General features: G+C 44.6%; 1 long non-coding RNA gene across 3 annotated transcripts in view; it reads right to left on the bottom strand.

Annotated features, from left to right (window-relative positions):
• Positions 1–25,882, bottom strand: part of LOC109576136 (uncharacterized) — a 196,512-nt gene extending 170,630 nt beyond the window's left edge. For 2 of the 3 annotated variants that reach the window (XR_011563120.1, XR_002183326.2), the window contains exons 1-2: positions 25,749–25,882; positions 20,691–20,843 (exon numbers count right to left, since the gene is read on the bottom strand). This is a non-coding gene — a long non-coding RNA (uncharacterized lncRNA). The remainder of the gene's footprint in view (positions 1–20,690; positions 20,844–25,748) is intronic. The other variant, XR_011563121.1, reaches the window with a different exon arrangement.
• Between the last annotated feature and the right edge of the window lie 702 nt (positions 25,883–26,584).

Here is a 26,584-nt window from a genome sequence, read left to right as displayed (position 1 = left end):
TAATATGGCAAATACTAACAGATATAACCCACATTAAGACTTCCCTGGTGGCTCGGTGGTAAAGAATCCACCTGCAATGCAAGAGACGTGGGCTCCATCCCTGGGTCGAGAAGATCCCCTGGAGGAGAAAATGGCAACCCACTCAGTATTCTTGCCTGGGAAATCCCATGGACAGCGGAGCCTAGCAGGCTACAGTCCATGGTGTCACAAAGAGTCGGACATTTCTTGGTATCTGAGCACACACACACATAACCCACATTAAAAAAAAAAAAAAAAAAAAAAAGCAGCACTCTTTAAGAGTGTAGGTGAATCCTGATACCAAAAGATTTGAGAACAGCTGATCTTTGTAGTCTATTCCCAGTCACTCTCATGTCACTCTCTCTTTTATTTACTTCAAGGTCCTTTTCACTAAAGAAATTACCTGGTTTTATTGGGTTGGCCAAAATGTTCCACCTTATGGAACAACCCAAACAAATTTTTTGGCCAACCCAATATTTATCAGTGAGTCAACTGGAGATTTTATTCAAATGCAGATTGGGATTCCACAGGTCTAGGCTGGGGTCCAGAGCGTGCATTTCTAACAAGCTCCCAAATGTGTGATGCTAGCTGATGCTACTGGCCCAGGGACCACACTTTGAACCACACTTCACTAGGGTTTGCTCTGTTCTTTCAGATGGTGCTTGCTGGGGACTCCTTAGGTGAAAACAGATCAGGTGGCTGGTCCCTGTGCAGTGAGAGAGAAAGTTTACACAGTGAGGACCACCCCCTCTTTGCTCGGTGCTCAGGGGCCTTGGAAGAAATTGAGGGTCATCTAATTTGCAAAGTGGGAGAGGCAGAAAAAATGGTGTCAAGAGTTTAAGAGGAACTTAACTGCCTTTGAAAATATTCATTGAACTTCAAACAATAAACTAAAGAGCAATTCAACTAATGAGCTTTAAATCAGATGACACTAGGGGCTACATTGCTGAACGTTAGGCTTCTTCAGTTCCAGTTCTGGAATCAGCTAGAATCACCTCCAAATCTTTAAGCACATGGTAGGTAGTCGAATAATGGGAATTTCAGTTGTCATGAAAAAAAAAAAACCTTTACTGTGAGATGGGGAAAGATTCTAAATATGCCATATAACATTTTTGCATTGGGGTGGAAAATATGTTGAAAACCAAACTGCATGTAACTGCTTCTGCTATCTAATTTGGGGTGGTAGTATAATTTACATCAGTGGAAAATGAATCTCTCAAACTGGGTCTTTCCACTTAGAGAAGGGAAGAAAGAAGACTGACGTAAAACCTTTGCCAGTTGGGTTACACGGCCAGAGCAGGGATTACAACCTCAAATCCTTCCAGAGGGCAGACAAGTCACGCGAACTTGGGAGCCTGGTGGATTTTGGCGCAGAGTAGCAGTCTGAGCTGGCTACCAGGGCAGCCATGTCTCTACTTGGGCTTCTTGCTGCTGTGTTTGACCCAGGAGCCTTTGTTGCCCAATCTTCCCCATTTTTTTTTCTTTTTTTGAGAGAACCCAGAAACCAGGGTTTTCGTGAAATTTATTTTTTATTTGAATTTCAGGAAGAAAATAAAATTAAGCACACCATCGAACAAATTTTTGTGCTGGGCAAACACAGCAAATCTTCCCAGCTCTGAGATAAATGAGGCAAGAGACAGGTTAGGGGGGTCTTTCTCTGAGCACTGGTCTCTGGGTCCTATTGAGCAGGGTGGCAGTGGTGGAGGGTCAAGTGCTTTGCTTAATCAAATGATATTTCAGTATTTTTGTGGGAAAGGATCAGCTCAGAGGGAGGGGCATCTTGGGAAACAGAGGAGCAGAAAGTGTGAAGGAGAGAAAAAGGGCGCAGTTGTGTGTGCACGCATGTGCACATGCAGGGGCGAGGGGACGGGGAGGATCGTACGTCTGTTAGGTGCAGGAGATGTGACTGGGGGCGGCCAGGGATGGGAACTTGAGAGGAGGCTGGGTTCCACCTGTCAGGGGCCTTCAGTCACTTTCATGTCCAAGGAGCAGGCAAGACCCCAGCAAGTACCCTTTGTAGGGTGCTGAACTGTTTCAGGTTTGACCCCTGGTGCCACTGTCGCCTTCTCTGCAATTTGGGTGAGATCATTTAGCTTCTCTGGACCTCAGCTTCCTTTTAAAACGGGTAATAATAATATCTGTTTCACTTCCCGCATGGTTCTTGCGAAGGGCAACTACAGTACTTATTATATGAGCGATGCTTGGCAAGAAGAGGAGAACCAGATAAATGTGAGGTTTTGGCTGACAGTTGATATTCAACCAATCTGAATGACAATGCCAGTCCAATAGTAATAATAAAGCTGATAATAATAGTGACACACCCGCTGTGTGCTGGTTCCATACTGAGCACACCCCATGCTTTATCTGATTGATGGTCCCATAACAATGACCCAATGCCATCACCTCCATTACAGGGAGAAGAAAACAGAGGTTCAGAGAGATAATGTAACCTGCCCAAGGTTACTTAGCTGGCAACTGGTAGAACCAGGTCTGAATGCCTGTAAATATTATATCCTTAACCGCTTATGTGACATGCTATTTCAAAAATCACTCTTAACATTATAGTTGCCTGCATATTGGAAAATATTAATTATGTGTGGAGTTTTTTCCTTGATAAAGTATTAGTATAGAAGTAGTGCTTGTTCAGTAGTTTTTAAAATATCATTTTGGTCCTTCATTCAAACTCATACCTAGAGAACACCTACCACGTGCCAGACTTGGGACTCCAGATTAGGACTATCTTCCGCTGTAGAAGACATAGGGCCTCTTGCCTTCATGAAATTTACAAGGTAAGAGTAGAGAAAACGTATTAAACAATTACAATACTGGGTGCCAATGGGAAACCCCTTGGTTTGAGGAAGGAGGGGACATCTTAGCCAAAAGAATCAAGAGGAGTCAGACCAGAAGAGAAGGTGGAGGGTGAGACAGCTTTCCTCCAGGTGGAGGAAACACAGAGCAAGTGAGAAAGCCAAGGGGTGAGAGACGGCACGAGGCCAGGGAGGAAACGAGAGTAGTGACACTCTGTGCCCAACTGGGAGGGTAAAGGGTGGGTGGTGAGACATGATGCTAGGCAGAAGGTCATGGATCAGATCACACAGGACCTTGTGAGTCACGTTGTCATGCATATATCTGTTTGCTAAAGTGTTAGTCGCTCAATCATGTCTGATTCTTTGCGACCCCGTAGACTCCTCTGTCCATGGATTCTCAAAGCAAGAATACTGAAGTGGGTAGCCATTCCCTTTTCCAGAGGATCTTCCTGACAAAGTGATCGAACCCAGCTCTCCCGCATTACAGGAGAGCAATTTACTGTCTGAGCCATGAGGGAAGCCCCATGTATCTGATTACATATATATATGTATGTGTGTTTAAAATGTTTTCCTTAAAAACCAGACCAGAATCATGCCCAATCCTGCTTTTTAGGCTTTATTAAGATATGATTGATGCACAATAGACTACACACATTTAAAGGATATAGCTTGATGAGTTTTGACATTCATATACACCTAGAAAACCATCACCAGAATCAAAAGACTGAATTCTATCATCCTCCCAGGTCCTCATGCCCTTATAATCCCTCCCTCCTGCCACTCATGGCCGCTGACCTGCTTTCTGTTACTGTCAGTTTGTATTTTCTAGAATTTCATCAATTCCAGGTATCACATCAATGAAATCATACAGCATATATACTTTTATCTGATTTCTTTTACTCAGCATAATTATCATGAGATTCATCCACATAACTTGGCTTGGTTCCTTTTCATTGCTGAATAGTATCCTATACTGTTTTCAGATCTGCCTTTATCACTTAATATATTAGGACAGCTGGCTCTAGGTCAGATTTCCAGAGTTCAAATATCAACCGTGCCATTTACAAATAAACCTCAGTATGTTACCCCTCAGACCCCAGTGACCACATCTGTAAAACTGAGATCACTGTAGTGGCTGCTTGGTAGGCATGTTGTGGGTGTTGAAGGAGATGTTCTGTGTGCCTGTGTCTAGCAATTGCTCTATGAAAGTCGTCAGGGACATTATTACTGTTGAGTTCACAGCTGGTACAGTTTAAGAAAGCATCAGGTGCAGCTGTGGAACACCGACACTGAAGCTAGAAAGCAGGAAACCGAGGCCAAGTGCCCTTTGGGTGACACTGCCCGCTCCAGGGCGGACCAAGCCCATTCCCGCACCTCTTTGCTCCCCAGACCCTCTCCCTTGAGCCCACAGTGACCCAAAATGGGAAAGAGCTTAAAGGGACTCGATGGGCAAGAGAAAAGGGAAGCTGGGTTAACTGTCATCAATTTGGTCACACAGACAGTTATGCTTCATCATCCGAGCCCCAGAGACCCACGTCTTCCTTGGTGGCTTGCTCTAATAACAGATTATACCATCTCCAACACACAATGAGCGTGTTATATTTAAAAAGAGGTTTCTCTAAGGCTTGCCTGCAAAGAAGTGTCTGTCTTGTGTCCTGACCACAGTGATATAAAGTCTGCAAAAAATTATCTACATCAGGACTTGGCTGGTGGTCCAGTGGTTAAGACTCCACCCTTCCACACAGGGGGCGCAGGTTCCACCCCTGGTCAGGAAACAGATCCTACCTGTTGCATGGCCAAAGAAAAAAAGAAAAAAAAATTAACTACACTGATGTATTCCTTCCAGTACTACATCATATCATCTTCCAGAACTTGCTGGTCAGTAGCAAAGAGGGCTATGTATCCTACTAGAAATATACCTAAAAGGCCCAGCTTTAGAGTCAAGTTGAGATCTGAATTCAAATCCCAGTTCTACCAAATATTAGCTCTTGACTTTGAGCCAGTTATTTTAATTCCTCTGGTCTTCATCTTTTAAATGGGGGTACAAATTATCCCTAAAGTCATGTGTGGGTTGTAAGGGTCAAAGGGGAAAGAAGAAGGGGTGTGTATAGGCCCAAGCACAGTGCCCTGACCCGGGGAAAAATGGTAGCCGTGGGAAGTAATGGGGCTCTCAGAAACCTCTGTGTGTTTTTCTTTCCTTTTCTTCTCCTTATGTTTTTTTAAAGAATAAAATAAACACCTTCTTTAACTGTAAGCCTTCTGTCTTTCTGTCCCAGCTGAAGTCACACCTTGTACAGAAGTCTGTCTACTTTAGGCATCTCATCAGCTGGACATGAGGTCCCACGAGGAAGAAACTGAGGATGCTTTAGAAGGGAAGTTAAGTGGGACAGGAAAATTGTCTTCAGGAAGGGCTGCCCATCAGAAAGGTGTATTTATTTAGTTCTGTTTCACCCCCGGGGACTCAGATCCGTGGGTGGGTGTGGGTGTTACCACGAGGCTGATGAGGAACTATGTTGGTATCAGAAGAGTCTGCAAAAGGAAGTGGACTGCCTCGTGTCTTCATCAGCTGCCTGTTGTAAATGTGTCTGAGGCTCGATGACCAAGTATCAAAGATGTGATCAAGGTGATTTCTGATGTAGGAAGCTGGACCAGACACTGACTTTGAGATGGATGCAGGGGAGGTAGATAGAATCAGGATGGGGTGGGCAGGGTGGAGGGTCTCCCACATTTTCACAGCAACAAGGGCACTTCCTCTTATCTGTGTTATATATTTGGGTTTCTGAAGATGTGAAAAGAATGCTTTGGCTTCTTCAAAGTTTCTTATTGTTGCCTTTTTTTAAGCCACTGTCCTGGATGACCTTTGAGGCCTCTTTGAACTTCAGGGCTCTAAGATGTTGATTCAGAACTGCCTGTGACACTGACAGCTGTATAATTTGTCAGAACTCTTGGTTGCAAGTGTCAAAATTCCTCTCAACTTGGCTAAAGCAAGTTGGGGAATGAGTGACTAGAGAAATTTGTTGCAGCGCAGTGGATTTTTGCAGAATTGTAAAAAATAAAGGCATCTGTGACAACCATGGCCTCAGGGACCGGGACCTGCCACTCTTTGCTGCCCAAATTCTGGCAAGTTCAGGTCTCATTGCTTCCTGAGTGCCAGCCTCCTCCGTGAGCATGGCTAGCAGTAGTGTGAGCCATGGGAGAGAGAAAATGCCTTGTTCACAGCATCTTTGTATTGATCTCAGGCAAGGATTATGAATCGTCCCTTAAAATCAATAGCCCACCCCTTGACGGGGATGGAGAGCTAGAATTGACCAGGCCTGGGTCACCGGCCCTTTCTATAGCCAGGGCAAGGACCAGCCTTACCAGACTGAAAGTACAGAAAGCAGTGGCTCCTTCCATCTTGGAAAACCTTAAGAAAGTGTGTACCCCCCCAAAAAAAAAAACGTGTAGGGAAAACTTCAGCAAAACTCTTTGGCACCCCCTTGGAGAGGGGTATTCCAATGAAAAGAGTTCCTATTTACTGGGTATTGGTTTTAGGTCATAGGTCATACACAATGCATTGCAGTCAATATAATGCCTTACATATATTATCTTTTAAATCTGTCACAACCTTGATCTGAGATGGATTTTTTTATGTATTAGTTTTTGCCATTTACTTATTTTTAATAGAAGGATAATTGGTTTACAATATTGTGTTGGTTTCTGCCGTACATCAACATGAATCAGCCATAGGTTCCGTTCCTCTTGAACCGCCCTCCCACCTCCCACTCCTTCCCACCTCTCTAGGTTGTTACAGAGCCCCAGTTTGAGTTCCCTGAGTCATACAGCACATTTCCATTGGTTATCTATTTTACATATGGTAGTGTTTATGCTTCCATGCTACTCTCTCCATTCGTCTTGATGTAGACTTTTATTATCACTTTGCCGATGAAAAACTAATGCCCAGAGATGTTTATCAGCTTTCCCAAGAGAAAGTAAGAAGCTAGAAGTAAGAGCTGGGGACTGGCGCAGGCCATCCTGTGGGCCTGCATTTTGAGCTCTCTTTCACCTCAAATGATGCAGAGGATGAGGAAGTGGGTAACTGGGTTTGGACACACATGGAACAGGGTTCCTTAAACACAAAGGCTGAGAGCAGGGCTCATGTTCTGAGACTGATGAAGAAGAGACAGAAAAAGAAAAAAGAGACAAGAGACCTGAAACCGAGGCCCAACTCTGACTCTGCTACTGATTAGCTGGAGCTGGAAGAATCTTTTCAAAATGCAGTTCCAGCTGTGTCATCCTGCTGCTTAAAATGCTTCCCTGTTCTCCAGAGAACACCCAAATCTTTCACTAAGGCCGACAAGCTCTGGCGTGTCTGCCTTCCCCTGGAGCAGCTCTGCACCTCTGCGCCCTCATGACTCTGACAGTTTCTTACAGGTTTGATGGGTTTTTTTTGTTGTTGTTGTTGTAAATGCATCCCCTGTGCTTGTAATATCTCTTCCCTGCCTGCATTCTGAAGCAGCACCAGCTTTTTTCTTCTGGTTGCAGGTTTCACACATCACCTCTTAGATAGAGGCCTCCTTGCTTGCTAGTGGGTCACAGTCCTCTGATAAACACCCAGCTTACCGCTTATACTTCTTTTCTTTCTTTCTGGTCACACTGGAAGGAATGTGGGATCTTAATTCCCAGACTAAAGATAGAACCTGTGCCCCCTGCATTAGGAGCACAGAGTTTTAACCACTGGACCACTAGGGAAATCCCTCTTTATTTTTTAAATTTATTAAAAAATTTTTTTAATTGAAGCATAGCTGCTTTACAATGTTGGGCTTCAGTTCAGTCAGTTCAGTTGCTCAGTCATGTCCAACTCTTTGCAACCCCATGAACAGCAGCACGCCAGGCCTCCCTGTCCATCACCAACTCCTGGAGTCCACCCAAACCCATGTCCATCGAGTCGGTGATGCCATCCAACCATCTCATCCTCTGCCATCCCCTTCTCCTCCTACCCTCAATCTTTCCCAGCATCAGGGTCTTTTCCAATGAGTCAGCTCTTCACATCAGGTGGCCAAAGTATTGGAGTTTCAGCTTCAACATCAGTCCTTCCAATGAACACCCAGGACTGATCTCCTTTAGGATGGACTGGTTGGATCTCCTTGCAGTCCAAGGGACTCTCAAGAGTCTTCTCCAACACCACAGTTCATTTACTGCTAAATAGCAGAGTGATTCAGTTATTCATTTATATATACATTATTTTTTAATACTTTTCCATTATGCTTTATCATAGCATATTGAATATGGTTCTCTGTGCCATACAGTAAGGCCTTGCTCCTTATCCAATCCACACATAAAAACCCACACCTGCTAACCCCAATCTCCAACACCATCCCTCTCTCGCCCCTACCCCTTGGCAACCACAGGTCTGTTCTCTATGCTGGTGATTCTGTTTCTGTTGATGGGTTCATTTGTGTCATATTTTAGATTCCACATACAAGTGATAACAGGGCTTCCCTTGAAGTTGGTAAAGAATCCGCCTGCAGTGCAGGAGACCCTGGTTCGATTCCTGGGTCGGGAAGATCCACTAGAGAAGGGTTGGCTACCCACTCCAGTATTCTTAGGCTTCCCTTGTGGCTCAGCTAGTAGAGAATCTGCTTGAGATGCAAGAGACCTGGGTTCGATCCCTGCGTTGGGAAGATCCCCTGGAGAAGGGAAAGGCTACCCACTCCAGTATTCTGGCCTGGAGGATTCCATGGACTGTATAGTCTAAGGGGTCACAAAGAGTCAGACACGACTGAGTGACTTTCGCTTTCACAAGTGATATCATATGGTATTTGTCTTTCTCTTTTTGACTTACTTCACTTAGTATGATCATCTCTATTTGCTTGCTTACACTTACTCCTGAACACTTACACTGAGGGCACCTCTGTCAATGACAATGAATGATCCTCCTCTGGCTGGTCGCTGGGCTGCAAGCTCCATGAAGGTGGCTGCCATTGCTGCCTCGTTCATGTGTATCCACAAACCTAGCATGATGCTTGGTACATGGTGAGAGCCCACTCAGGATTTATTGAAAGGCTCATCGGAAGTCAGACCACCTACTCCAGGCCTCCTCTTCCAAGTCGTAAATGTCAGATTGTGTAGGTGTCAAATTCCAAGACTTCAAGAGCACCTGGGCAGAGAGGGAGCTCGTGTCAGTGGGTGGAATTCACTTACATCTCACAGGGTGTTGCAGTTTATTTGAAGCCTGTGAGAGAAAAGGCTAGCTGGGGCCATCTGCCCTGGTAACAGGTGGACTCAGAAATGAAGAAGAGAAGTTCACTGAGAAAGCAGCCCTGCCTGTAAAAAAAAAAAACAAACTCACACTCCTTCCTAGAAGAAAGGCTGTCGCTTGGTTTCTCTCTCTGCTTTGACATATGCTTCAAGCCCTCACTCCTAAATTGTGATTGGTATTCAGAGTTTGCTGCCATGTGAGGAGAGCTGCTGCGAGAACTGAAAATGGCTTCTGGGAGGGCAATTAGTGGAAGGAAGGACTCAGTGTCGCCTTCAGGCCCGACGCCTTTGCATAGTGTGGCAGTGGTTCAACCCTGGACCTTGGAGGCTCAGAGCAAGGCAGTAGGGCCGGTTCTGCGCAGAGGAATGGGGTCTCCTGAGGCTTTGGCCTTTACAAATAGTCGGGGTCTGCTGGATGGAAACATTTGTCTTGGCTTCCCAGGTGCACAGACTCTGGAGCTAAGCTAAGTTCAAATCCCACCCCCTGCCCCCTCACTAGCCATGCAATCATGGACAAGTTCCTCAACATCTTTGGGCCTCAGTTTCCTCATCTGTGAAATGGGGGTAGTGATAGCATCCGCATTAGTATTGTCCTGAGGATTAAACAAGTTCATTTGCGTAAAATTCTCCTGGTCCATAAATGTTTCTAGTATTATGTTTTGAAAATCTTCCCAATGCTTCATCTGGTGTCAGACCACTGGACTAGTGTTTCTCAAAGAACGGCCTGTGGGCCACCTGCATCAGAATCACTGGAGCCAGAGGTGATGTTCAAAATGCTAACCACAAAAAAGGCGAGGACCTCTACAGGTCAGAACTGAGAGTAGTTATGATCAGAGAGGCCCATCCTATTCCAGGCATCTTGGACCCACTGACTCATGCCGATTTGGGAAAGATCAGGGTAACTGGGGTGGCAGGGGACACTCTACTCCATTGATGTGGTTGATGACCCTCCTGCTTTTCCCAGGATGTGGCATTTTCATTGTTGAGACTAGGACATTCCCACAAAAACCTAGGACAGTTGGTCACCTACACTCAGGTCCTGTGGGGGCAATGTCTGTTGACCAACTAGTTTAGAAATACGTCAGTGTTTTAACAACCAGTGCGGCCACGTCAGTGCCTACTGGTGGAATGTCAGCCCTGCCGGGGGCCATATGAAAATGCAGATTCTGGGCCCAAGTCCAGACAGGTTGAATCAGAATTTCCAGAGCCAGGAAATCAGCATTTCAACATGCCCACCAGGTGAGTCTGATGCTTTGCAATGTTCTGTGTTGCTTTATGTTGCTTTATGCTTTACAATGTTCTGTGTTGCTTTCTGTGTGTGTTGCTTTATGTCCAGGACTAACACAAGTAGGTACTCAGTAAATATTTGTTTGAAGAATGGATACAGCTCATAGTGTTGTGAAAAGACGCCAGTGTGACTGGGGCTTGGGTTTTCTAGCCAGACTGAACTCAAATCCTAGTTCTTTTCTTTATCAGTTGGCCAACCTTAGGTGAGTTAATTGACCTCTCAGAGATCCAGTTTCCTCACCCAGAAAAGGAGACAGTAAGAGTACCATCTTACACAGATGCGTCTTAACTAAAATATACATAAGGCAGTTAGCCACAGTGCCTGGAATAGAGTAGATGCTGAACAGAAAGTAGCTATCACTATTGCTGTTGTTATTAATAATTCAGTTTTCTTTAATTCAGCATACAATTCCTGAGCTAGATACTAGGCACAGGGCTGGATATTGGGGTTTCCAAGATAAATAAGAAACGGAAATTCCCTGGCAGTCCAGTGGTTAGGACTCCATGCTTCACTTCCAAGGGCCTGGGTTTGATCCCTGGCCTGGAAATTAAAATCCCATAAGTCACATGACAAGGCCAAAAAAAGAAAAGAAAAGCTTTGTGTCTTAGAAACATAGGTAACGAACGTGCCAGGCGTAGCAGTGATATGGCCTCTCTCATATACATTGTTGGTGCCCTAAGTGGCAAGCCACCCAGCAAGGAATCAGGAAAAGTGTCAGGTGACATTTGAGGATTGAGAATTTCTGAAATTTTGAATAATGAGAGACTTAAAGTAAAGATGTAGCCAGGGGGAAAGGATATGTCTTTCAGGAAAGGGCCTGCCATTCAGGGTGCCTAGAAGCGACAACTCATGGTGTTGAGACAGGCGAGTGGCCCTAGGCGACTGGCCTAGCCAGTCCTGGCCTATGGGCACCATGGCTCTGGGAAAATGAAAACCAGCCTAAATGTCTTTGTGAGCATCTGGTTGAATGACTTGGAGTTCACTCATGTCTTAGAATGCACTGCAGTGCTTTAAAATGAAGTGATAGGTTTATTATGTGGAAAGATCTTCAAGATATATCTTTGAGCAAATAAGCAAAATACAAAAAAAAGTATGATCCAATTTTTTTGTATTCAAATAATAATAAAGACTACTTTCATTCAATTCTAGCCCCACCATTTATCAGCTGGGTAATCTTGTACAAGTTTCCTAACTTTGCTATGTCTCAGTTTCCCAAACTATAAAATCAGGATATTGAATTGAATTATTGTGAGGATAAAAGAAATAATAACCCACATAAAGTATTGAGCCTAATTCTTAGCATGGATGAGGCTCTCAATAAATAATAGCTATTATTATTTTATGTGTGGAGAAAAGAGTCTGGATTTGTATACATCAAAATAGTAATAACTCTCTCTAGGTGATTGAATTATAAATGATTTTAGTTTACTTTCTGCCTTCCTGTATATTCTAAATTGCCACAGTGAACATAAATTACAAACAAGAAAGGAAATGAGCCTTTATGGTGACCCTGTGCAAAAGGTAAGTGCATAGTAAATATTTTTAGAATAACTGAGTGGACATTTATATGCCCAGGTCATACAGTTTCAGAGACTTTATTCACATCAAAATATAGTTCTTTACTCTTCAAATACTCCAACAAGGTGGGGGAAAAATGTAGGACATAGATGCAACAAGATTGGCCAAATGCTGAGGCTCACTGAGTATGGGGAACATGAGTTTTCATGATACAATGATATTTTTGTGTATATTTGAAATTTCTCATAATGAAAATTAGAGGAAAAAATATAGTTTTTGGATTTACCAAGGATTATCATACTTCAAGTTTTAAAAATAAATGGTTTTCCCTAAATTCTTTTGGTATTGTTTTATAAATCACCAAGAACTGAAGCTTTCAAATTTATAAGCCATTTCTATTAATGATTCAAAGAAAAAGATAAAGCTTTATATTGTTACCAGTTGTATTGGTGAGGACTTGTTTAGAAACAAGTTGCAGATATTCAAATGAAATAGGTTTAAGAAAAAAAAAAGATTTGTTTTAACTCATAAACAAGAGTCTTTTGGCTTTTTGAGGGGCCCAGATGATTTCATCATGCTCTGTTTATACATGGTAAATGAGATGACTGCCAGTGGCCCCAAGCTTGCAATCTGAAAGAAAGAGATCTTTTCCCAATGGCTCTGGCAAGAATCCCAAGCAAACTTCTGATTGGTCAGGTCTGGGTCATGGGGCCACCCTTGGGAGGAGGTTGAAGGCAATGAACTGAGTGTGTTTATCACAGAATAGAATGAAGAATGGAACCCAAAGCAAAAATGTCCAATCAGACCAAAAACACAGTCATTATTCATGAACAGCCAGGTCCCTTATTCATAGAGGAAAGTATTAGTCATTCAGTCATGTCTGACTCTTTGCAACCCCATGGACTGTAGCCCACCAGGATCCTCTGTCAATGGGATTCTCCAGGAAAGAATACTGAAGTGGATAGCCATTTCCTTCTCCAGGGGATCTTCCCAACCTGGAGATTGAACTTGGGTCTCCTGCATTGCAGATAGATTCTTTACTGTCTGATCCACCAGGGAAGCCCTTCATAGAGGAAGGTTCTGTATAAAATTGTTTGACTTCACTGGGAGAATAATGCTACATAAACGCAAGAAATTACAGTTTTGCTGACAGATCTAAACTGCCATCCAGGTTTCAGTCTTCCTGGATTATGCAGAGAAAAGAAGCAGAAGATGACCATTGAAATATTGCCTAGTGATAAGACATTAAATTTGTGTGTCAGATAGTAAATCTAGCTGTGACTTCTTGTTCTGCCACTTATAATTTTCAGGCCCCAGTTAACTTTTTGGTAAAATTAGAGAACTGGCTTTGACGACTTATAGCATCTCTTTCTGCTCAAAGATGCTATGATCCTAGACACCACTACACCTAAACAAATTTTGCCAGAATTTCAAAGTAACTTTCATTTGCACAGGCCCATAGTTTCCAAAATACTGATCTTCAATGAAGAGTATTATAGAATGAGTTCTTAGGAAACAAAGAACATTGTTTATCTTTTAAAGTATTTTATTTTTCTATTTTGGGTTGTTTTTTTTTTTTTCCCTTTGGAGTTATACGGGTATATGTTAAGTGGGCCAAGATTTTGTTTGCTTGTTTTGACTGCATTGTACGGCATTGTGGGATCTCAGTTCCCTGACCAGGGATCGAATCCGTGTACCCCGCAGTGGAAGCACAGAGTCTTAACCACGGACCTCCAGGGAAGTCCTGAATATTGCCAAACCCTTTCCATAGATTACTTCATTTGGCTTTCACAATAATTCTTAGAGGTAGGCAAAATAATGGACTCCCAATGCTGTCCACTTCCTACTCCTTGGAACCTCTGTATATGTTAGGTTACACAGTGAAGAGATATTCAGGTTGCCAGTGGAATTAAGATTGCTAATCAGCTGATCTTGAGAATTTATCTTGAGTTATCCCACAGTAATCACAAAGGCCTTTATACGTCAACGAGTGAGATGGAAGAGTCAGAATCAGAGGAGAAGACGTGATAACAGAAGCATAAGACTGGAGTGACACAATCACAGGACTGAAAGGCGTAAAAGGGTCATAGACCAAGGAATGCAGGGCCTCTAGACAAGAAACGGATTCTCTCCGCAAACCCCCAGAGGGAGCACAGCCTGCAGACACCCAGATTTTAGCCCAGCGAGACTGATTTTGGACTTCTGACCTTTACCACTGTAAGGTAATACCATTTGTGTTGTTTTAAACCCCTCACTTGTGGTAATCTGTTGTAGCTGCCCTGGGAAATGAATACAGGTAGGTGCAATAAACCTAATAAACTCAGGAGGACACAGTCATAGAATATTTCAGTGACTTGCCCACGGTTACCCAGCCACTGAATGGCAGAGTCAGAATTTGAGCTCGAGTGTCTTGGCCTTGAAGCCCATGCTCTTAACCACCACATGATAATCTCTGACTGCCGTGTATATGATGCAACTTTGGGCTGTGCAGGCTGCAAAGAAGCACAAGAACATAGTGCTTAACCTTGGAGAATCCATGAAACTGCAAAGGGCCAAACAACCTGACAATAATAATTACCTTGAACTGGTACAACTGACCACCAGGCACTTTACCTATGTACTGTTTAGAGGAAGGATGTTACCCTCTCTTATGGGCTAAATTGTGTCCCGCCTTCCCAAATTCATAAGGTGAGGTCCCAAACCCCGGTACCTTAGAATGTGTCAGCATTTGGACAGGGACCTTGAAAGAGGTGAGTAAGGTAAAATGAGGTCATTTGGGTGGGTCCCAGTGCAAAATGACTGATATTTTTAGAGGAAGAGGGGATTAGCACCCCGACTCTCACACAGAGGGAAGACCAAAGCCCTGCAGAGAGAAAGTGGCTGCCTGCAAGCCAAGGAGAGAGGCCTCAGAAGAAGCCAACCCTGCTGGACAGGTTGATCTTGGACTTCCAACCTCCAGGACTCAGAAATGAAAATTCTGGGTTTTTTGTTTTTTTTTTTCAGCCACCAGCCCCAGGAAATGAACACACCACTCATAAGTACATGGATCTCCTCTTATCCAAACTGCATACCTCATAACTAGAAGACTTGTTTTACTCCAGATTTGAGGGCCTAGTTCTAAATCAGGACAGAGGAACCCAGGAACGACCTCTATCCTCTAGCCAGTCCACTTCCAGCTCCTTGATCAGGTGCAAGACCTGAGTCTCAACACTCCAGGAGGGCAGTGTGACTTCCCTTCCTGTCACCTGAGCTTCTCTTTACCCCTCTGCCGCTTCTAGGCTCCCTGGGTTCATTCAGTCTCTTTAGTCCCTTCCTTCCACTGAAAGTCTTGTCTTTTCTTTCACTGGCTCTCTAGTGTGGCATCTCTGTCTAGTTCTACTGATGAATGGAGCATGAATCTTAAAGGCAGTGTGGGCAGGGGATAAGAATTCTTTACAGTAGTCTGGCCTTAGAGTGAGTTATCTAAAAAGGAAGCAGATTTTTCACATCACATGCATGCTGAATCACTTCAGTAATGTCTGACTGTGACCCTGTAGGCCATAGCCTGCCAGCTCCTCTGTCCATGGGTTTCCCCAGGCAAGAATACTGGAGTGGTTTGCCATGCCCGCCTCCGGGGGATCTTCCTACCCAGGGAAGGAACCCGCATCTCTTATGTCTCCTGCATTGGCAGGTGGATTCTTTACTACTAGCACCACCTGGGAAGCCCTTTCAGATCACATCCATTAGTAAATCCCTTATACCTCCCCCTGCCAGAGTTCCTGCTCTATTATTTGAATGCATCAACTGGATGCGCTTAAGTTAGGAAAGGCTAGGTCGTGCCTCAGTAACCCACACCCAACCCACCCTCACTGGTTTAACACAACCAAGTTTATTCTTACTCATGTCACATGTACACTGTTTATCATAGTCACTGGGGAATTCAAGCTGATGGCGGCTCTATTTCCTTGATGGCTCAGGCAGAGAAAGAGGATGTGGACAATCATCCTGGCATATACAAACCTTTACTTGGAAATGACACACAGTACTTCCCCTCACATATCATTGGATGAAGCAAGTGGAATATTTACTCCCTATGTCAAAGGAGGTAGAGAAATGTGATGTTATCATGTGCCCAGAGAGAGAGAGAGAGAATACAAACAATTGCAAACAGCCTCGAAAACCACCTTGAGTTATCAGGGGGTCCACATGGGCGTACTTTTGACTGCGTGTAACAAGACACCTGCCAGAAGTGGCTAAAACCAGGGGGAGATTTATTTATTTATTTATTTGGATTTTGGAGGAGAGTCAGGTTTATTGCGAGGTGACTAGGGACGAGGCGATTTATGCCCTGAAAAACACTGAGCTCCCTGAAGGGTTTTGGCAAAGCATTTTTAAAGGGCAGTTTCGGAGGGTGGGGGTGGTCCAGAGAGTGCAGAATCAGTTGTGCACAGTTCTCAGATTGGCTGATGGTGAGGCAGCAGGGTGGTATCACAGAGGTTAATATTATCAGTCCCTAAACTCCAGGAGTTAAATATATAGCCTTGACGTACTCCTTTTTCTATTTGGAACCAGTCTGTTGTTTCATGTCCAGTTCTAACTTTTGCTTCCTGACTTGCATATAGGTTTCTCAAGTGGCAGGTCAGGTGGTCTGGTATTCCCATCTCTTTCAGAATTTTCCACAGTTTATTGTGATCCACACAGTCAAAGGCTTTGGCATAGTCAACAAAACAGAAATAGATGTTTTTCTGGAACTCTCTTGCTTTTCAATGATCCAGCGGAAGTTGGCAATTTAATCTCTGGTTCCTCTGCCTTTTCTAAAAGCAGCTTGAACATCTGGAAGTTCATGGTTCACGTATTGCTGGAGCTTGGCTTGGAGAATTTTGAGCATTACTTTACTAGCGTGTGAGATGAGTGTAATTTGAGCATTACATAAAATGAGTGCAATAGTTTGAGCATTCTTTGACTTATTTAACTTATATGCAGAGTACATCATGAGAAACGCTGCGCTGGAAGAATCACAAGCTGGAATCAAGATTGCCAGGAGAAATATCAATAACCTCAGATATGCAGATGACACCACCCTTATGGCAGAAAGAGGAGCTAAAAAGCCTCTTGATGAAAGTGAAAGAGGAGAGTGAAAAAGTTGGCTTAAAGCTCAACATTCAGAAAACGAAGATCATGGCATCTGGTCCCATCATTTCATGGAAAATAGATGGGGAAACAATGGAAACAATGTCAGACTATTTTTGGGGGCTCCAAAATCACTGCAGATGGGGATTGCAGCCATGAAATTAAAAGATGCTTACTCCTTGGAAGGAACGTTATGACCAACCTAGATAGCATATTCAAAAGCAGAGACATTACTTTGCCAAGGTCCGTCTAGTCAAGGCTATGGTTTTTCCAGTGGTCATGTATGGATGTGAGAGTTGGACTGTGAAGAAAGCTGAGCACCAAAGAATTGATGCTTTTGAACTGTGGTGTTGGAGAAGACTCTTGAGAGTCCCTTGGACTGCAAGAAGATCCAACCAGTCCATTCTAAAGGAGATCAGTCCTGGGTCTTCATTGGAAGGACTGATGCTAAAGCTGAAACTCCAATACTTTGGCCACCTCATGCGAAGAGTTGACTCATTGGAAAAGACTGATGCTGGGAGGTTTTGGGGGCAGGAGGAGAAGGGGATGACAGAGGATGAGATGACTGGATGGCATCACCAACTCGATGGACATGAGTTTGAGTGAACTATGGGAGTTGGTGATGGACAGACAGGGAGGCCTGGCGTGCTGCCATTCATGGGGTTGCAAAGAGTTGGACACAACTGAGCGACTGAACTGAACTGAACTGAACTGAAACTCCAGGAGACCTGGGGCTATGTGCTCAGGTCAGCAAGTAGTTTTTTCATTGGTGGGGAGAGAGTGGGGTGGTTCACATCTGCAAAACTACTCCGGAAATTTGCATCAAATAATACTATCTAAGAACTTCAGAGAAGAGCTAAAGCAGAGGATATGGAGGAAAACCTGTCCTGAGGAAGGCCCCACAGGGTCCTGCTTGATTACAATTCCAAAGCGAGAGACTTGTTATCTTAATGGAAAGGGTCCATAAACCGGAGAGTCTCTGGCTTGGTTCATCCACTGGCCAGTGCCATCACCCAGCACCCAAATTCCTCTGGGTTTTGCCCTGTCATTCTCAGTTTGCTGTCCTAACCTCAGAGGCTTGCTCTCTTCATGGTCCGAAGATGGCTGCCTTCTCTCAGCTATAGCACACAGATGACAGACGCAGAGATAGAAAAGGGAATACAGCTGTCTTGTATCCTTTTTTTCAAAACAGTGCAAACCTCCCCAGAGACTCCCCAGCAGATTTTTCCCTATCTCTTTGGCCCAAGTTGTATCATGTGTTCTTGTTTAAACCACCCACTTGGCAGGAGGCCGGACACCTCCAGGGCTGGCTTAAATGAAACAAGATTTATTTCCTAGGGCTGCCTGGGGAAGCCAGTACTCCTACTCCCCAAAATAAAGGACATGGCCACTCAAAAAAGAATGGATCTAGCTGGGATCCTGTTTCTAAGACAAAAGGGGTATGGAATTACCCCTGGATAGAAAACAACAGTGTCTGCTGCCGCAGGCTCTAGGAAGCAAGAGGTGAGAGGGCAAACCCTTCTGTGTCTGATCTCACTGCATCTTCCCACTAAATTTATATCACAGATTTTCTCACCCCATCTCACAGATAAGAAATGCAGCATTAGAGACACATGGGTTTATCTGATTCCAAAGTCCTACTTATTCTCCTTGGCCTGGCCATTTATCCACCAAGTACGATTACAGAGCAGAAGGTCAAATTAATTTTTTTTAAGTCCTTTGAGGAAAGCAGAGGATGATGAAGTGAATCCCTGCTTTCAGTTAATCAAAGATGAGCCCTGGTACAAAGAGGATATCCATGATCAAACTGGCTGCTGGTAAACTCTTACTAAAGACGTCAACCCAAGATCCCTTTTTTAACCAGGGACAGTGCTTACTTCGTGGCAAGGAAAAAAGAGCAGGTGTGTTAATCTGCAACTTTATCCAGGGCTAAAATTAGAAGAGCAATGTGGCCAAGTTATCTTTGAAGCAACTCTCCATTATTCCAGGGTTGAGGCAAAATGTTTTATGTCTCTCTCCTCAGCAAAATTTGTATTAGTTTCCTGGCCATTAAAAAAAAAAAAAATGACATCAATTTAAAATTCAGCTCTGCCTTCAGCCTAAGCTATGACTAAGTGGTGAATGTTCTAAGGGCCCAAACTTAAGAATCCAGTTGGATGGGTGGAGAAGCAGGGCAGGCAGCTCTTAGCATGGAAAGAACAGGCCAGGGACCCCAAAGCCCATGCTGAATTGCTTGCTGCCCAACTTCAGTCTGGACACTTGACTTCACACTTCCGGCCGGATCATAAAGAAGTCCCGGCTCTGTTCCTGCCCATAGCTGATAGATAGCACTACCCTTCACGGGGGCTTCCCTGGTAGCTCAGTCAATAAAGAATCTTCCTGCAATGTGGGACACCAGGGTTTGATCCCTGGGTCGGGAAGATCCTCTGGAGAAGGGAATGGCAACCCACCCCAGTATTCTTGCTTGTTAAATCCCAATGACAAAGGAGCCTGCCAGGCTACAGTCCATTGGCTCACAAAGAGTCAGATATAACTGAGTCAATAAACCACCACCACCACCCTTTACGGATACTCTCCTAAGCCCCAGGCACTGAGGTAAGCACACAGCTTGTATCAACACACATAATTCCTACTCCAAACCCTCTGAGGTGGGTGGCTTCCCCAGGGATGAGTAAACCGAAGCTCAAGGAAGTTTAGTGCCTGTTCCAAAGTCACAAAGAAATGGCCAAGCTGGACTTCTGTCTCAGGTCTGGGTTGCAACCTTAATGCTCTGAACAGCTGTACCCTACTTCTTCTCCTCACTGAAGAGCTGGATTTTATTTTAAAATCCCCTTGAAAAGTTGACCAGGTAGATATGGATATGACTCTCTCATATTGGTTTGGAGAAGTTACACAAAACTTGCCCCAAGTCGCACAGTTAGTTGAATGGTGGAGCCAGAATTTGAATCCAGGGCCAAACACCCCACACCCAGGGGTCTTTCCATCCATGAATCGCCTCTCTTGGTATATGAGCTGCTGATTCCAGCTTCGCCCACTTCTGAGTGACCTTCCACCTCTTCTCTATAGCAGAGCATTGCCATATTTTTAAAATCATGAGAAAAAGGATTCTGCTTGACATCACAAGCTGCTTTTGAGATACATATGTGTATAGATTTCTCCCTCTTGGAAATAGCTGCAAGTTTTCTAAAGGGTCTTCTGCTGGTAAAAACACCCCATCCATTTTCCCAAGGTCCCTTCAGTTTGGTATATTTAAAGAAAGAAAGACTTGACTTGTCACTCAGCTCTCACTTTGCATGAATCATAACAGAACTGTTTGTGGGGAAACAGCCTAGTTCTAGGAACTGGTAATAGAAGCTGGGGTTTGTCACCTTCACGGGTGCATCTCCAATCCCACTTGGGTGCTTGTCTGGGCCCCATATGATGCTGCACCCTTGACCCAAGGGGAACTGAGCAATTGGGCAACGGCCACCTCAGCTGATGAATGCCCAAGTCGTACACACACAGCGGCCTCTGTGGCCAGACCCCGGGCAGAGGACAAAGAGGAAAGAATCTTCAGAGGGATGGCCTATACCTCCCTTCAAAACATTATTTCTAAATCGTGAGTCATATTATAATGACAGTAACAACAATAGCAGGGAACCTGCATTCAACACTTAGCTATGATTATTCTCACTAGTGTTATTGCTTCATTAATTGACTGAACAAAGTACCTTGTAAGTTGCAGTTATTCTTGCAACAAAGTGCAGCACTTAAGAGTTCAGGCTGTGAGGGCAAAGAGACGGAGGTTTGGTGTCACGGTCACCTCTTGCTGGTCGGGTGAGTCTGAAGGTTACTTCAAATTTCTAGGCCTCAGTTTTCCTCATCTGTAAAATGAAGAGGATATTAGCATTCCCTGGAGGGGCTGGAAGGATTAAATAGAGTCATTTATGTAAAGCAATTAACAACATACTTGTTAGTTCAGAATGAGGATTCAGAGATTTGGGAGAAGGTAAAGCCTCTGCCTGCGATGCTGGAGACCCGGGTTTGATCCCTGGGTTGGGAAGGTCCCCTGGAGAAGGAAACGGCAACCCACTCCAGTACTCTTGCCTAGAAAATTCCATGGATGGAGGAGCCTGGTGGGCTACAGCCCATGGGGTCACAAAGAGTCGAACACGACTGAGCGACTTCACTAATGAATTATTACAAGTGAAATGCTAGGAAATTGCCATTTCTCTTCCTTCAGAAAGAGCTGGCTTTCTAAGGCCAGCTGTTCTCTGCCTGAACTCTGTAAGCCCCTAAAAGGATCTGAGCTTCCCATGAGTGATGATACAGAAAAAAATCAAAGAGCAAAGAATGAAGTGACCTCTAGAAACAAACTACGATTTCTTGACCATGGGTCAGAAAAGCTGCTCAGGTGTCTCACTCGTCAGATTTCAAAGGGTGGCAGGATGGTGGAGTGCACAGGGAAAAAGCCTGTTTTTTCAGTTTTTTAAATTGAAGTAGTATGTTAATTACTGTTGTACAACAAAATGACTCAGTTACACATTATATATTAATACATTTGTTTTCATATTCTTTTCCATTATGATTTATCACAGGATATGGAATATACCTCCAGCTTTCATTTCTGCCTGGGATTTAGTCCTGAACGTATTTTCTCACTAGCAAGATCAAAGGGATGGTGTACCTAACATCACTCATGGCATCTTGCTGGACAGCAGGGAGGTGGGGACACCAATCCAAGTACTTGCTACCAGTCACTTGTGTTTGAGGGGAGAGGATGGTATTCATTTTTGCTGTGGGGTAGGCTTTGAAATAGAGTGAGAAATTGCTGCAAAATGAATATTCATTTGGGGAATGTCAGTAGTTGAGTTTGTCTGTGGATCTGATTATTTTTCAGGACAAACCCAGTGACCCTGCTCTGAGTTTCAGGGTCCCTTCTCCTTTCCCCTGATATCTACTGAGCAGTAACCATGTACCAGGGCTAGGCTACATACCACAGGATATGGGGTCATGGACTTGATGGAGTGTTTGCTCTCAGGAGTGTCTAATCTAGTTGGAGAGATAGACATTGAGCAGATTTTTTTTTTTTTTACCACCAAAATTGTCATTGCAATAGATGCGAGGAAGGAAAAGGCTGGAGGCAGTAAGGATAAGAGTGAGGGAGAGGGCCACTGTACCTGGTCTGGGAGTTCAGGGAAAGCCTCTCCCAGGAAGTGATGTTTGAACTGAGAAATGGAGGGTGAGCAGAAATCAGTCAAGCAAAGAGCGTCTGGTGGGGATGTGTGTGGAGGAGCTCAGCGTTTTCAAGAAACGAGGAAATGGCCAGCGTGGCTGGAGTCCAGCACGCAGAGGGAAGAGAGACGTGGCCTGGAGCTGGTGCGGGGGTGGGGCAGAGGAGACAAGGCTGGCCTGCTTTCCTCTCACTTTGCATGGCTCCTTTTAGCTCTGACATGTACAGCTCCCAGAGGGGAACTGTCATGGGGTTGCGGGTCTGCAGGCCAGTGCGCTCCTCCGGCTCTGGCTCGGGCCTCCTCCCTGTGGCTGTCTGGCTCTGCTGCCCTCGCTCACCTGTGGTAGGTTTGCCTGCCATTTTCCTGGGAGCTCAGCGGCCCCCTGAGCACTGAGACCACAGCGGTCCTCACTCAGAGAGTCTGGGAGCCCTGGTGCAGTGTTACCCAGGTCATTTGGCTTCCTCTCGCATTGCCTGTGATCTGACGCCCCAGTAAAGAACCAAGTCCCCACTTCCTACCCCAGCCCCCAGTACTGGTCCCTTCAGGACAGTGGGAAAGGTTGCCTTTCACAGCGCTGGTTCAGAGCTGGTTCACTGGACCAGGGCTGACCTGTGGTTTTCTGGGTCAAGTTCTCTGGGTACAAAGGGGGGCAGACCTAGACAGAGTCCTGCTCGGGAGCAGCTTGCAGGCCACCAGGCAGTATGCTCAGCCTCGTCGCTCTGATCCTATCTCGTCCCCAGAAGAACCCCGTGCAGTAGCGACTGCCACTGGTGCCCATTTTAGAGATGAGGAGATTGAGTCAAAGAGGAGCTAAGCGACTGGCCCAAAGCGACACTTGTCAGTGGTGGCAAGGCTGGGATTTGAACCTGTCTGATCCCAAGGCCCAGGTTTTTAACCAGCGTCTTCCACTCCTTTTTCTGAATTTTTGGAAGTGTCCTTAGACTGTGATTCTTCCACAGCTGGGGCCCTGTCGTATGGATGTCTTGTGGGTACTCCACACTCCATGCTTCCCTGTGGCTGCAGCTCGCCTTCCTGTTCTCACAGGCAGGGCTTCTCTCGGTCCCTGCCATCTGCTGGCCCAGTTCCCTCCACTGGCCTGCTGCTGACACTTTGACTCCCAACTGGGTGACGGGGACACAGTAGGCACTGTAGTAACCCAAAGAATGACCCGAAGGCCTGAAGTTCTCCTAAGAGTTGTGTCTTCAAGGAAGTGTTTCTCAAAGCGGATGGCATCATCCTTAGAGGGTGTTTCCTGGTGACAGTGCTTTTAGTTTTCACAAGGATTGCAGTGCTGTGGGGATGGAGATGAGGAAGTCTCACATCCTCCTGGCTTTGAGGACCAGTATGAGACAGAACTGTGGGGCAAAGAGCTGTCCTGTGTCCCCTCAAGATTTGAAATGCACCCCCCCACAATGATATAGATTAAGAACTTATTTTTTTTTAATTATTTGAGCACGTATCTTAACTTTTTCTTTTTTTTTTTTTTCATATAAACACAAGCATGGTTTTAGTAGGCACCATGCTTCCTAGGAATGCTGCTGCCACTGCCAAGTCGCTTCAGTTGCGTCCGACTCTGTGTGACCCTATGGACAGCAGCCCATCAGGCTCCTCTGTCCACGGGATTCTCTAGGCAAGAACACTGGAGTGGGCTGCCATTTCCTTCTCCACCTAGGAATGCTACTTCTGTATAAATGGAAGGAAGGCTCCAGCACTTTACCAAGAGTTGTTCGCCATTTTGAAAATGACGTCATGAACGCAGTATCACATTCGGAATCTGAGTCACTAGGGCCACATGGTTACATCAGTTTTCATTTATAGCTGTTTCATTCATGGAGAGTCTGCGTATGCCTCTCTAGCCCTTATTTGGAAATAGCATATATAAAACAAAAGGGTCAACAACATTCAGTCAAATATGGTCTAATTCCTCTGAAATTCAGATGTAATCCTTAAAAATAGGTCCAAACATTGGCTACTCACCTATTCATGAATCATCTGAGCATTTTCATGTTACAAAATAATTATACTGTAAACTCTATTTTTTGTATCTCCCTTATGTGACAAAACAGTACATTGATTTTTAGAAATTGTTTGTAGGTAGATTATACCAGCTGTGAATTGCAATTCAGGAAAGTAAGGACAATGTTACAAAAACATTGTTTTAAGAAAAAGGGGTTATGATGGAATTTTGAACTATAGTTTTAAGAAAATGAGATCGATTTCCTAATTTTGGCACAAGAATTTATAGAGAAAATACATAATTGCCCCATCCAAGCCTCCTCAGTAATTAAGAATTTACTTTATTGGATATTTTTTTCTCCAAAGACTTTCCTATTCTTCTCTTGGAAGTATCTTCAGAAACAAGGCGGGGTTTTATTTGCACTCTGCCCACGCCCTGTCCCCCACCCCACCTTGAGAAGCTCCTAGGGTTTTGCTTATTAAGGAAGATTTTGGTATTTGAAAAGAGCCAACGGTTTTTCAGGCCAAATTGTCATGGCCAAGCCGGGTGATCAAGCTAGGGGATGATATTCTTGGTCACGGGCTGTAAGATCTGGGGGCAGAGATTGGGTTTGATCTATCTTTGCCTCTTCACCCCAGCTCTTAGTGCACAACAATAGTAGGTAATCAGTATTAAGATGAACCGAATTTGGCAAACATGTGACATGAACTAAATCAATCCATGTTATCATACTGTATTTAAATAATATAGCAGTGTGTACTGGACCAGAAAATGGAACTTCCTCCTCTGGATGTCAGTGAACACATTTAAAAGATGCTATGCCACCACCCACTCCACTAAGAGGGGACTGGGGGCTGTGACTTGTGGATCAGCCCGAGATGATGCATTTCAGTTAAAAATTAGTCCTTCTGCACTCTATCCATTCTCTTGGGAATCCTACTTTCAGAGGAGTAATGGCAGATTTTGAAAGTTCTTATCTCCTTACAGTAAACACTGATAACAATTTAGTGAGTCTCCTTCCAGACTCAAAATACAGACATACGGCTTCTCTAGTCCCTCAGTGGTAAAGAATTCATCTGCCAATGCAGGAGAGGCGAGTTTGATTCCTGGGTTGGGAAGATTCCCTGGAGAAGGAAATGACAACCCACTCCAGTATTCTTGCCTGGGAAATCCCGTGGACAGAGAAGCCTGGCAGGCATGGCGTCTCAAAGAGTCAGACAGTACTGAGCAACTAAGTAACAACAACTCCACATCCTCCAGGCACATTCGGGCGTTCAGCTAACCAGAGAGCGAGTCTAATGGTGCATGAGGAGTTCGTGGATATGGAGCCGACTGTCTTTTATGGAAGGGACACACGAGAATCCATGGATCTCGGTGTCCATGCCCTGGAATCAATACCCCATGGATACCAAGGGACAACCATGTTTCCATAGAAGATGTGTGTGTGTGAGGGAGGTAGGCTCAGGGAAAGGGAAAGTTTCATGTGTTTCTTCAGCTTGAAAAATGAGATGCTATCACAATACTGTTCTAAAATGCATTCTGTTTCTGTATCACAGTCCACTTAGAACTGTTACTGAGCCCAAGCTTGTTCCACTCACCTCACGACAGGCCAGTAAATTGGGAGACAATGTTTGAACAAGGAATAACGATTGTAACTGGAAAGCTAGCAGACCCAGATGATGGCAGACTAGGGTCCCAAAAAATATCCCCTCTCAGCCCTAATTCGGGGCTCCTTTTATACATGGAAGGGGAGGGGAGGGGCCCGCTGTGGCACTGACCAATGACTGAGTGGGGCCGTTAACGGTTGCTGGTTGGCAGTTGCTCTTGCTAACGGTTGCTTGCTTTGGGGAGGGGCCCACGGTGGCCTGATCAATAGCTGAGCGAGGATCATTTAGCTCAAGCCTGCCCTGCTGATGTTACAGAACCCTGTTGCTGTCAAATGTTTTCACTAGCCTGGCTCTGAAGGAAATTCCAATGCAGGAATGCCAGAGATGTTCTGAAGAAAGACAGGAGGACGATTTTAATGGAAAATATGACTTCAGATACTGGCTCAGATGGTAAAGAATCCGCCTGCAATGCAGGAGACGCCGGTTCTATCCCTGGGTCAGGAAGATCCCCTGGAGATGGGAATGGTAACCCATTCCAGTATTCTTGCCTGGAGAATTCCATGGACAGAGGAGCCTGGCCAGCTACAGTCCTTGGTGTCACAAAGAGTTGGACATAACTGAGCGACTAATACTTTCTTTCATGCCTTCCGGTACATGAGTTCTTATGAATGCCATCTTCCCCTCCTCTCTTGAAACACATTGAAACTTTGAAGTTGCTAGCTTTGAGTCCAACTTACAGTGGAGAACAAAAATTTATATTCTAGTGTGAACAAATAAGGAAACACTATCACCTGATTTACAATCAGGGTCAGCATTCTGAAGGATAA

Source organism: Bos indicus, chromosome 22 (assembly GCF_029378745.1).
Source record: "Bos indicus isolate NIAB-ARS_2022 breed Sahiwal x Tharparkar chromosome 22, NIAB-ARS_B.indTharparkar_mat_pri_1.0, whole genome shotgun sequence".
In the NCBI taxonomy this organism is placed as follows: domain Eukaryota; kingdom Metazoa; phylum Chordata; class Mammalia; order Artiodactyla; family Bovidae; genus Bos; species Bos indicus.
This window is presented reverse-complemented; position numbering and strand designations above follow the sequence as displayed.